The sequence below is a fragment of the Fundulus heteroclitus genome, unplaced genomic scaffold, assembly GCF_011125445.2.
Source record: "Fundulus heteroclitus isolate FHET01 unplaced genomic scaffold, MU-UCD_Fhet_4.1 scaffold_46, whole genome shotgun sequence".
Lineage (NCBI taxonomy): Eukaryota > Metazoa > Chordata > Actinopteri > Cyprinodontiformes > Fundulidae > Fundulus > Fundulus heteroclitus.
The window spans coordinates 791,206-800,843 of record NW_023396879.1 but is presented as its reverse complement, the minus strand read 5'-3'; the positions used below and the strand labels follow the sequence as shown (position 1 = coordinate 800,843).

Here is a 9,638-nt window from a genome sequence, read left to right as displayed (position 1 = left end):
AGTTCAGTAAATATGGCTGATTTATTAGGGAAGCATCAATCAGATAATATAATTGAAGCACTTATTAAATATTTAAAAGATACAGAATTAGCTGTGTGTATATGTGTGTGAGTGTGTAAATATGGATTTATTTAGTTGCATAAAGATATATATATATATATATATATATATATATATATATATATATATATATATATATATATATATATATATATATATATTCCTATGTATATAGGAAAATACAGTTCTAAATTACATCTCCGTCCAGTTGATGGCGGTAATGCACCTAGTATGTAAACTGCCAGAAAATACTAGAAGAGGAGGAAGAAGAAGAAGTAGGTGGCGGTGATGCTGACCAAACGTTTCTTGCCAACCACCAATTTAAAAAAACAAGAGAAAGAAACAAAGTTGTTGCTCTGTTGTGCTAAAACAAAACGTAGACTTGTCTTGTGAGGCCTTAAGCTGCCAACCAGAGAACTGGGTAAGAGACAAAGCTAAAGCCTCCTAGACTCTGACAGCATGTGCAGCTCGTCTTAACCGCTATTTGTCACCGTTTTAGAAGAAGCGACAGCCTGCGAGGGAGCAGTTAGCATCAGAGCTAACTGAGAAGCTAACGGCCAGAGAAGTTTCCTGTTAGAGGAAAAGGGAAAAAGTGACTTCTCATTGAGAACACTGGACACTTATTGGACTCTGGGCTGTTTGGGGGCTTTTCTCCGAGGAATAAAAGCGAGTCTGGCGGTAAGAAGCTTGAACTTAAGAGTAAATGTTGTAATAACTGTCTGAGCTGCCGCGATACGTGAGCGCGTCCGCCATATTGGGAAGGGAAACTGACCAATAAAGCATTGAAGTGAGCCAAGGAGCAACGGGTTAAAGGATAACTCAACCCTAAATCAACTTTTTCCCCAAAAAACTGTTATGGTTGTATTATAGTATTGTTTACATATCTCTGCCATTGTTTTGTAAAACAAGTGCACATTTGTTGAAGTCCTGCTTTTGTGTTTAAGAATCGTCAGTGTGGTGCCCTCCTAGGTTTAAACGGCGGCCTTGCATTGAATTTCGAATCCATATTGCTTTGGTTAACCTGACGTAATTCTGATATAGTGACGTTAGTAGCTCTGCTGCTGTGGAGTACCAAAGCAGCTCCGTCTTAAAAAAGAAAAAAATAACATAGCTCCATCTTGTGCCTCCTAGCACTGTGGCACTTTTCAAATCCTCTAGTGACTTTTTTCCTTCAAAAAAGCGACTAAATGGTAAATGGCTTGTACTTGTATAGCGCTTTTGACCAGTCTTGACAATCTCCAAAGCGCTTTACTCTACAGTCAGTACACATACAACAATCTACCAACTTTGTATGTGCTATTAATGAATTTAGGTGAAAGCAACCAATTGTTCTGCCGTTAGTGTCTTGAGGCAGCTGGCTAGGGGCTGGTGTGAGACCACGGTGAAGTTAGTATTAGGTTGAACGTTGGATGTTTGCTTTCCAAGGCTTCAGCAGCCAGCCACAGACATGAAAATCACTCACCTTTCGGCAAAATTCGCAGTTTTGAATCCGAAATTGGTCATCTACGTTAATTGTGTAGATTCGCTGAAAAAATATATGGGGGGAGCCTTGATTTTACAGATTTCCGTACCAGAGCTGCAGCCTTGAGCTATTAGTGCGAACACTGTTACCTGGTTGGACGTTGCTGATCAGAGCTGGAGTCGCAAGCTGACCCAAAAGTAGACAACAGTCAAGACTCAGCGATTTGTGCAGACATTGAAGGGCCGGTTTGAGAAGCTTTGAAGTACTTCTTGATTCTGAGATCATACAAGTTGCTATATATTAGAAAGTTCATACATAATATGACCCATAATATGACCCAAGAAAAAAAAAACTAAAAATATTTGATGACAAAGTGGATTTTTAAGGCTTTTTGGCACAAGGCTCATAAAAAAATGTTGCACCGGGTGTCACGTGACCGATGACATCATTCGTTGACAAGCGTTGATCTGTTGACATGGCAACAAGATACTTCCTGCTTGCAAACTCGCTTTTCTCAAACACAAATAGACAGATAAAACATGGTTTAAAGTGTGTCGCGTATGGTTGTTTAAATACCAACAATGATAATGTGTCATTACACAGATTTCCGAACCCCAAACGTCCAATTACGGAGAATGCGAGCGGATTGGGTCAGACCACCGAAATCCCACACCACATTATGCTTGGAATTCATGTGTCATTTGTAGCGACCGTTTCACAGCAGATTGTTTTGAAGTGAAAAGTAGTGTGGCGATGGAAATGGGCTTCAACGCGTTACTAAAGCCTGACGCCGTTCCAGCCATCTTCAAGAGGGGCGCACACGTCTTGTCTTCAGGTTCCGGCGATCTGTCACCAGCAAGTCAGCCACATCAGTCAGATTCATCATCGACTAGACGGCATGATGGGGCCATAAAAAAACGTAAACATTTAGAGATATGTTGGTTATCTAACTCAAAAATCAAATTGAACATTTCTTATTGCTATTTAATTACCCAAAATGCCTAAAATATACTATTGATTTATTAGTTCAATTCAACCACACTCGATGACAAAATTTAGGAAGGGCCTGTTACTGATAAACAGTCCGCTTCAGTTAACTGTCTGATTCTATCATTACAGTTAGTAAATGCAGCACTGGTGGATGACAGATGCTCAGCAGCAGCCACAGGTGCCTGTGGTGATGACATCAATGTTATTCCTCACCTTATCCTAAATGAGCCGGTTGAAAGACAGGTGGCTGATAAAGGTATCCAGGTGAATAAAAAGTGTAAAGTTTACTGTTACGGCTGCAGTGGGTCCCTGCCTTTTTCCTTTTAGGGTCCTGGAGACAGGCCTTCTGCAGGAGTTGTGTTTTTCTTTGATTAGTTCTCTGCGGCTTAAAAAGTGTCCGTGCTGCAGCAGAGAAGGAGGCTTCTTTCCCTCTCCCTCCTCAGAACCCGTTTGGTTTGTATCTTATGGTTGAGTTTTGTTAGGTTTGTTTTGACATTTGCTTATTTCTAGTTGGTTAAGGGTTTTGTATTAATCTATTTTGGTTTCTCAGTTCAGTTATTCATTTTTCCAAGTTTTATTTCTTTAAAATAATTTAATAAATTCCAATTTCATTGAATCATAAAATCCTTGTGTGGTCTCCATTAATGTTACCCCACCAAATGGGCCTGGTGCACGTAACACTACAAAAAAAGTAAAGGTATGTCAAATTAATTTTTATTTTTATTTACTCAGACAAATTCCTAGAATCCTCCTCCTCATTTAAAAATTCCTAATATAAGTGTATCAGTGAGACCAAAATGTCATAATATGACAGCTCAATTTTATGGACGAAACGATCTTATAACAGGAAGTTTGGATGAAAGTTTTATTGAATCGGCTGATATTTATATTCCCTCATCTGATGTTGATGATGATGGAGTTGAAGATCCAGATTATGAACCAACCTCTGATGACAATTATGAGGACCAAAATCTGTAGGTATTCATATAATAATTGGATTTCCGGTATTTTAAAACTTGCTCAAACAACAATTTCTAACAGCATCTTTTTTCTTTTTCTTTTTTTTTTTTTTACAGCATTGAAAAGCAATGGTCACCTGGAGAAAGATTCTTCCTTGTGTCAGAAAAAAAACTTTTGCCACTGTTCAGACAGTGTCCAGTTTGTCAAACAGAAACTGTGCCAAAAATGAATTCTGTAAGTGGCTCAGCCATTACAGTTCAACAAGAGTGTCAGGCAGGGTTCTGTCAATACAAAAGGGTTTGGCAAAGTCAACCAGACGTGGAAACACTAAAGCTGGCAACATCTCTCTTAGTGCTGCAATCCTTTTTACTGGCTTATCACCTGGCAAGGCATTAAGGATGGTTAACCATATGAATGTGCAGAATATCAGTTATGCTACTTATATAAATCACCAAACTAAATACATTGTCCTTTTTGTCAATGACTTTTACAAAATTGAATATGAAAACGTAATCAAAAGTATTTTAGAGAAGCAGGATGAAGAGGGGATGGTGGCCTTAGCATGGTGGCCTTAGCAGACGGAAGAGCAGACAGTCCAGGTAATTATTACAAATTCATTTGTAAATGTTGTCTTGTGTTTTTTGCTCAGCGTTTGGGTATACATTTCTTTATTGTTAGGTCACTCGGCCAAACATGGTACATACACTTTGATGGAAAAGTCGACAAAGAAAATATTGCAGCCCAACTTGTACAGGTAAACATTTTTTTGGAGACTAGGCCAACTGAATTTGTGTTATTTCCTAAATTTCTTTTTATTTTTGCTGTATATATTATCAAAACCTTGCAGAGCAATGAAGTAGGTTCCAGTACAGCCATGGAAAAGGAGGGATTAAAAAGGTAATTGGAGCAGTTGTCCGCAGAAGGTGTCAATATTGGAGAGCTGGTGACAGATAGATATGTTTCTATCAGGAAGATGATGCATGAAAAACCATCCAGAGATATGACACAGTGTGGATGTTTGGCATGTAGATAAAGTTGAGTTAGACAAACTAATAGTACGTGTAAAGTAAATTTGAGATTTGAAATCCTTAAATCTAGGGGTGTAGTTTTAACCAAGATGTTTTTCTTGTTTTTGCGGTAGGGATTGATTAAAAACCTAAATAGTGCAGGGAAAGAGAGAGGATGCAAGTTGATTGCTGAATGGAGACTGTGGGATCAGCCAAAGGCTCCAAGGCATAGGGATTAATCTCTTCTGCTGCCATGTGGTTTTCATCTTCTGAATCTGAAGAGTCATGTTGCCAGCTGACCAAGACACTTTTGCAGCTGTCATTACTTGCATAGTCTGCAAAATGTTGTATTCATTGTTTAAATCATAATTAATAAAATGAATTAAACAAAGAAGAACCAAACTCAACAAAGTCCATTTACTATTTCTAAATTTGCTCGGCTTCAGTTGAAAGGGCAAGCCTAAATAATCAACTGAATTGAACTTGAATTCACACAATCCCAACTCCGGCTCGTTTTCTTTACTACAGCCTGACTCAGGTCCAGGTTATTAAGTAAAATTCCGGGAACACATAATGCGGAGACACTGTGATTCGTGCTGAATGTAAATCTTTTTCTTTTATGTGCTGTTTTGGCGAATTTCAGCCATCATAAATGATGCTTGGCAATCGGGCTTCGACGTCAGCCAGAACTGCGATTATAAGTCCCGATTCCAGTTATATACCAGCAACCCATTTCGTTTATTCTCCTAAAATGTTTTTCTCAGACTTAACCGAATCGAAACAGATGCTAGCGCTTTCGTGTTAAACTCACTATTTGAAACGCCATTTGAACTTGTCGTTGTGTACTCCATTGTACTCTCTGTAGCGTAGCCTGAGCTGCGTCAACTAACTACGTCATCGCACCACGTAACCCAAATTGTGGATTTTCCGCCTAGCGGTCGCCGAGGGACGATTTTTAATCCTTAAAAAAACCTTTAACAGCGCAATCACAATCTTAATACCAATTATTTATTTTTTTTTGAAAATATGGTCCCTAATGCATGCATTTCTGAGTTGGTTGATCTCAGAATCAAGAAGTACTTTAAGGTAACGTTGACTGACTCAAACTAACATTAGCTTTTAGTGACCACACTACCTGGCTTCATTATGAGATCTAACTTAGTTTCCCTGTCATGTCACAGGACGTGCTGCTTATAGAAAAGCAGGAACGTTAGTCTGTGCAAGGTAAGAAATTGGTGTGAATGTTCAGTCTTCACATCTGGTCCTTTTTTTTGTTAGTCTACTTATTAACCACCTATTTTTTGACAAAGTATTTTTGGCATTTGACATTTGAAATCCAACTATGTACAGTCCTCTAACTCATTCTTATCCTTCCATTCACTCAAATACCTAAAAACTGAAAACGGTAGTTACAATAATAACAATAGAAGAAAAAAGTCAGTATTAAAATGTCGTAAAACAAGACATTGCTTTTAACTGTGGTTGAAAAGAGTAATCACTAAAACTTCCGACAGCAGTGAGCTGCTTATTAGAAAGTAGTCCAGACAAGAGTACGAATAGTGGACATCTGAGAAAAAAGTATATTCTTTACCATTAGGATGAAGAGATCGCCATGCATCGCAAAGACCAAAGTCACTCATGTATTGTTTGACTACATACTGACTGCCAGCTACGCTGAGTCCCTGTTGTATTCAACCTGTCTATATCGTTATTTAAACCAAAATTGAAGTCACCTCCTATAATTAGTGAACAATCCCCGTGTTTTGAAAGTGCAAGGAAGAATTGGTGGAAAAAAGAGGGGTCATCAACATTTGGACCATATATACTGACAATACATAGCTTCTGGTTAAGAATAGCTATTTAATTATGTATCTACCTTCAGGATCTATAGTTTTGTCTAATATTTTAAAACTAACGTTTTTGTGGATTAAGATTGCTACCCCTCTCTGTCTAAAGTTATAGCCGGCCGCAAACACATCAGGGAACTCAGGTGAATTAAGCTCACTTGCATTTGTAGCTGATTTGTGGGTTTCTTGCAATAAGACAACATCTGCCTTTAATCTAGTAAGCTGGTTAATGATCTTCAATTTTTTCTCTCTGGTGCCAGCCCCATGCACATTCCATGTCACAAACTTTACATTCGCCATAGATGTGAGTGAGAAGTTAGAAGGTGCATGCCTTCGAGAAAATAGTCATACATAGACCCAGGTGGCATCATATGATGTGCTTGTGATTGTCTGATGATCAGGAAAGAAGCAGACAAATAAGATAGAAATACACAAAGAAATCAGAAAGTGCAAAGAGTAAGAGAATGTGAAAAAGGATAAACCATAGCCCGTGCCTTGTGTACCCAACCGTGAACAACAACCATACCAACGTGCTCTTGAGCTGTGCGTGTATTTCATTTATCACCGTGTACCGATCTGTGCATCTTTTTTATTTATTTATTTAATTTATTTTTATTTTTTAATCAGTGAAACATGCTTTAAATCCACCTCTGGTGTGACTAATAAAGCCAAGGGGTGATCTTCTGATCCCTGAACAACTGTCCATTAATATAAAGTCTGTCAACCGATATGGTGGCTTTAACGCCGTCCATCATGTATTTCTTCCTGATTGGGAACAGCACTCGCCTGCGATCTAGGATTTCCTTAGGAACCTGATCATTAACACTAAAGTCTGTCCCTCTCAGTTCCCTGCCGCAACTTCTAACAAATTCTTTTCGTTTATAATGCTCAAATTTTGCTACAATCGGACGGGTTTTGTTGGGTTTCTTACCTCCGAGCCGGTGGACTTGATGAAAAGTGATGTTTTTTACCTGTTCCGCCGGGATTTTCAGCTTCTGCTGGAGAAAGACACGGATTGTTTCCTCGGCTACCTCTCCCTGCTGCTCCTGGATGTCTGCAAAGACAAGATTATCTCTCATACTTTGCGACTGTATGTCCAGAATGGATTCCTTCATTTTCTTATTTTCGCCGGAAAGCTGGATAATCTCTTCGGACAACTCCGTAACCTTCCCCCTCAACGCGTCATTCTCCACGGCCATAGCTGTTAGCTGTCAAGGCTGGTAAGCTTCTTGTCGATGGATTCCAAGATGTCACTGAAGTTCCTGTCGAGAGACAGAGGAGAAGATGATGACGCGCTGGTAGAATTAGAACGAGTGCGCTTAAGTGACGGTGTGTTAGCAGCCGAAGGCTTCTGGGCCTTCCCTATCACGATGCTATCAAAACACTCGTCCAGGTAGCACTCCAGGCTCGTCAAGGTCTCTTTGTCCAGTTTGTTCCCTCGTAAAAAATGAGACAGTTATAAATGTTTGGGCTTTTACTTTGTATTATTTTCAGTTATTGGTTCGTTCTTACCTTAGCGTGTTTGATTTTGAATTACATGAACGACTCCATTTTACTTATGCACAGCTCTCACACAGCTCTCGCGAGATCTCAGCCGCTCATCTCGTCCGCTCCCCCCGATGTTCCTGATGCCTCTCCACATGTTTCATGGATTGTTCCTGCTGAAATGCTCCTCCATGTATTGCTTGTACCTTTGCTTGGCCTTCTGGACCTTTAAGTTCACTTCTAGCCCTGCTGTAGGCCACTCTGTCTCCAGATCTGAACGCTGTATCCTGGGCCTCCTGTCCACCCATGGTTCTGATTAGGAAACCCTCTGATTGTCTTTCTGGTCAGGAAACCCTCTGATTGTCTTTCTGGTCAGGAAACCCTCTGATTGTCTTTCTGGTCAGGAAACCCTCTGATTGTCTTTGTGTGGAGGACAGCATCAGTGCAGACGTGGATATAGGAAAGCACAGATCATGTGTAGCTTTCTAAGTCAGCGGCATCTTTAAACACATCCCAGTCAGTGATTTCTAATCAGTCCTGTAGAGCTGAGCCTCTTCTGTCCAAACCTGGACGGTTTTTATCGGCGGTCTGGTTCTGCAGGTCAGTGGCTTGAAGGCAGGAATCAGGTCCACAGAGATGTGATCTGATGAACCAAAGTGAGGAGCTGCAGCATCTTTGTTTGCTGCTGGGATGTTACAGTAAACTTGATCTAATGTATTATTGTCTCTGGTCGGGAACAGGCAGTTCATCTGAGCGGTGTGTTTTTTTTTTTTTTTTTTTTTTTTGCTTTCTATTTCACTCTGCCACTCAAACTTGTGTGTCAACATTGGGTTTTTTTTATAAACGTGGTCGAGCTATTTAAAGTCATAATAAAACTCCTGACATGAAACATTAAAACAATCACTATGCATACAGCGTCTTACTTTACAGGAAATAATGTCCATATGAAGTGCTGGTCTGACTTTTTTCTACTCACTGTCTCGCAAACAGGTTTCATTTAAAAGTTGCAACATGGGTTTTATCGGTGCAACTTTTCCAAATAAAGCTCATTCTTAACGTGAGCTGGTCTGTGTGCTGGTCGTTAGGTGTACTTGTGCTGAAAGAATAACTGAGTAAACGGTTGCCTCCAATTTAAGCCTGTTTGCTGTTGTGACAGAGTGGTGTAGCTACAGCAGCTCTGATCTCTCACGGTTACATTTGTTTTCAGGATAGGATTTTTCCTGTGAACATTGTTTTTCTTACTTCTTTTGTGAGTTTAAACATATCCCGAGTTGTATTTTTGGAATACATACTTATATTCATAGAAAGGATATCAACAAAATTGTGAGAATAACATTAAAGCAAAGAGAGCTCTAGTATCAGAAACGTATTGGTACGTACAGATGCCAAAATTCTGGTATCAGAATCGGATCGGAAGTAAAAAAAAAGTGAATCAGTGGAGGAACAGTTCACCAGTCACAGAGCTGGTTAAAACGTTTTATTGAACTTCACAAAAGTTAAATAATGCTTTTTATAAACTTATGAGTTGTGATAAATTGTTGTGCCATACCAGGCAAAGCAAAGCTTGATTGTTTTAATGTGTGATTTGTGTAAAATTAAAATGTATGTTATCATCATAGCTATGGTTACGTGTCCCGCATTGTCCCTCACCAGCATCCTGTTGTTCCACATTTGCTTATTTGAAATCTGGTCACCCTAGATAGGAAGCATTTTCTGCACCCACTATTTGCTTAAAGGATCAAGTCTGCTATTTTCCAGAAGTTTCCCCAAGTCCATTTCTGAATAACTACACTCATCTGGACAAGCTGGCGAGCACTTTGAGAATCA

The 9,638-nt window shown here is 39.5% G+C and overlaps 1 protein-coding gene across 3 annotated transcripts in view; it reads left to right on the top strand.

Annotated features, from left to right (window-relative positions):
• Window positions 1-326: 326 nt before the first annotated feature.
• LOC110368304 (gastrula zinc finger protein XlCGF57.1) overlaps window positions 327-9,638 on the top strand; it is a 16,195-nt gene continuing 6,883 nt past the window's right edge. The window contains exons 1-2 of one of the 3 annotated variants that reach the window (XM_036131918.1): window positions 327-481; window positions 563-738. The gene's annotated coding sequence lies outside the window, so the exon portion shown is untranslated. Of the gene's footprint in view, window positions 482-559; window positions 739-3,630; window positions 4,072-4,150; window positions 4,227-9,638 lie in introns of those variants that run through there. The other 2 variants (XM_036131917.1, XM_036131919.1) reach the window with 2 other exon arrangements.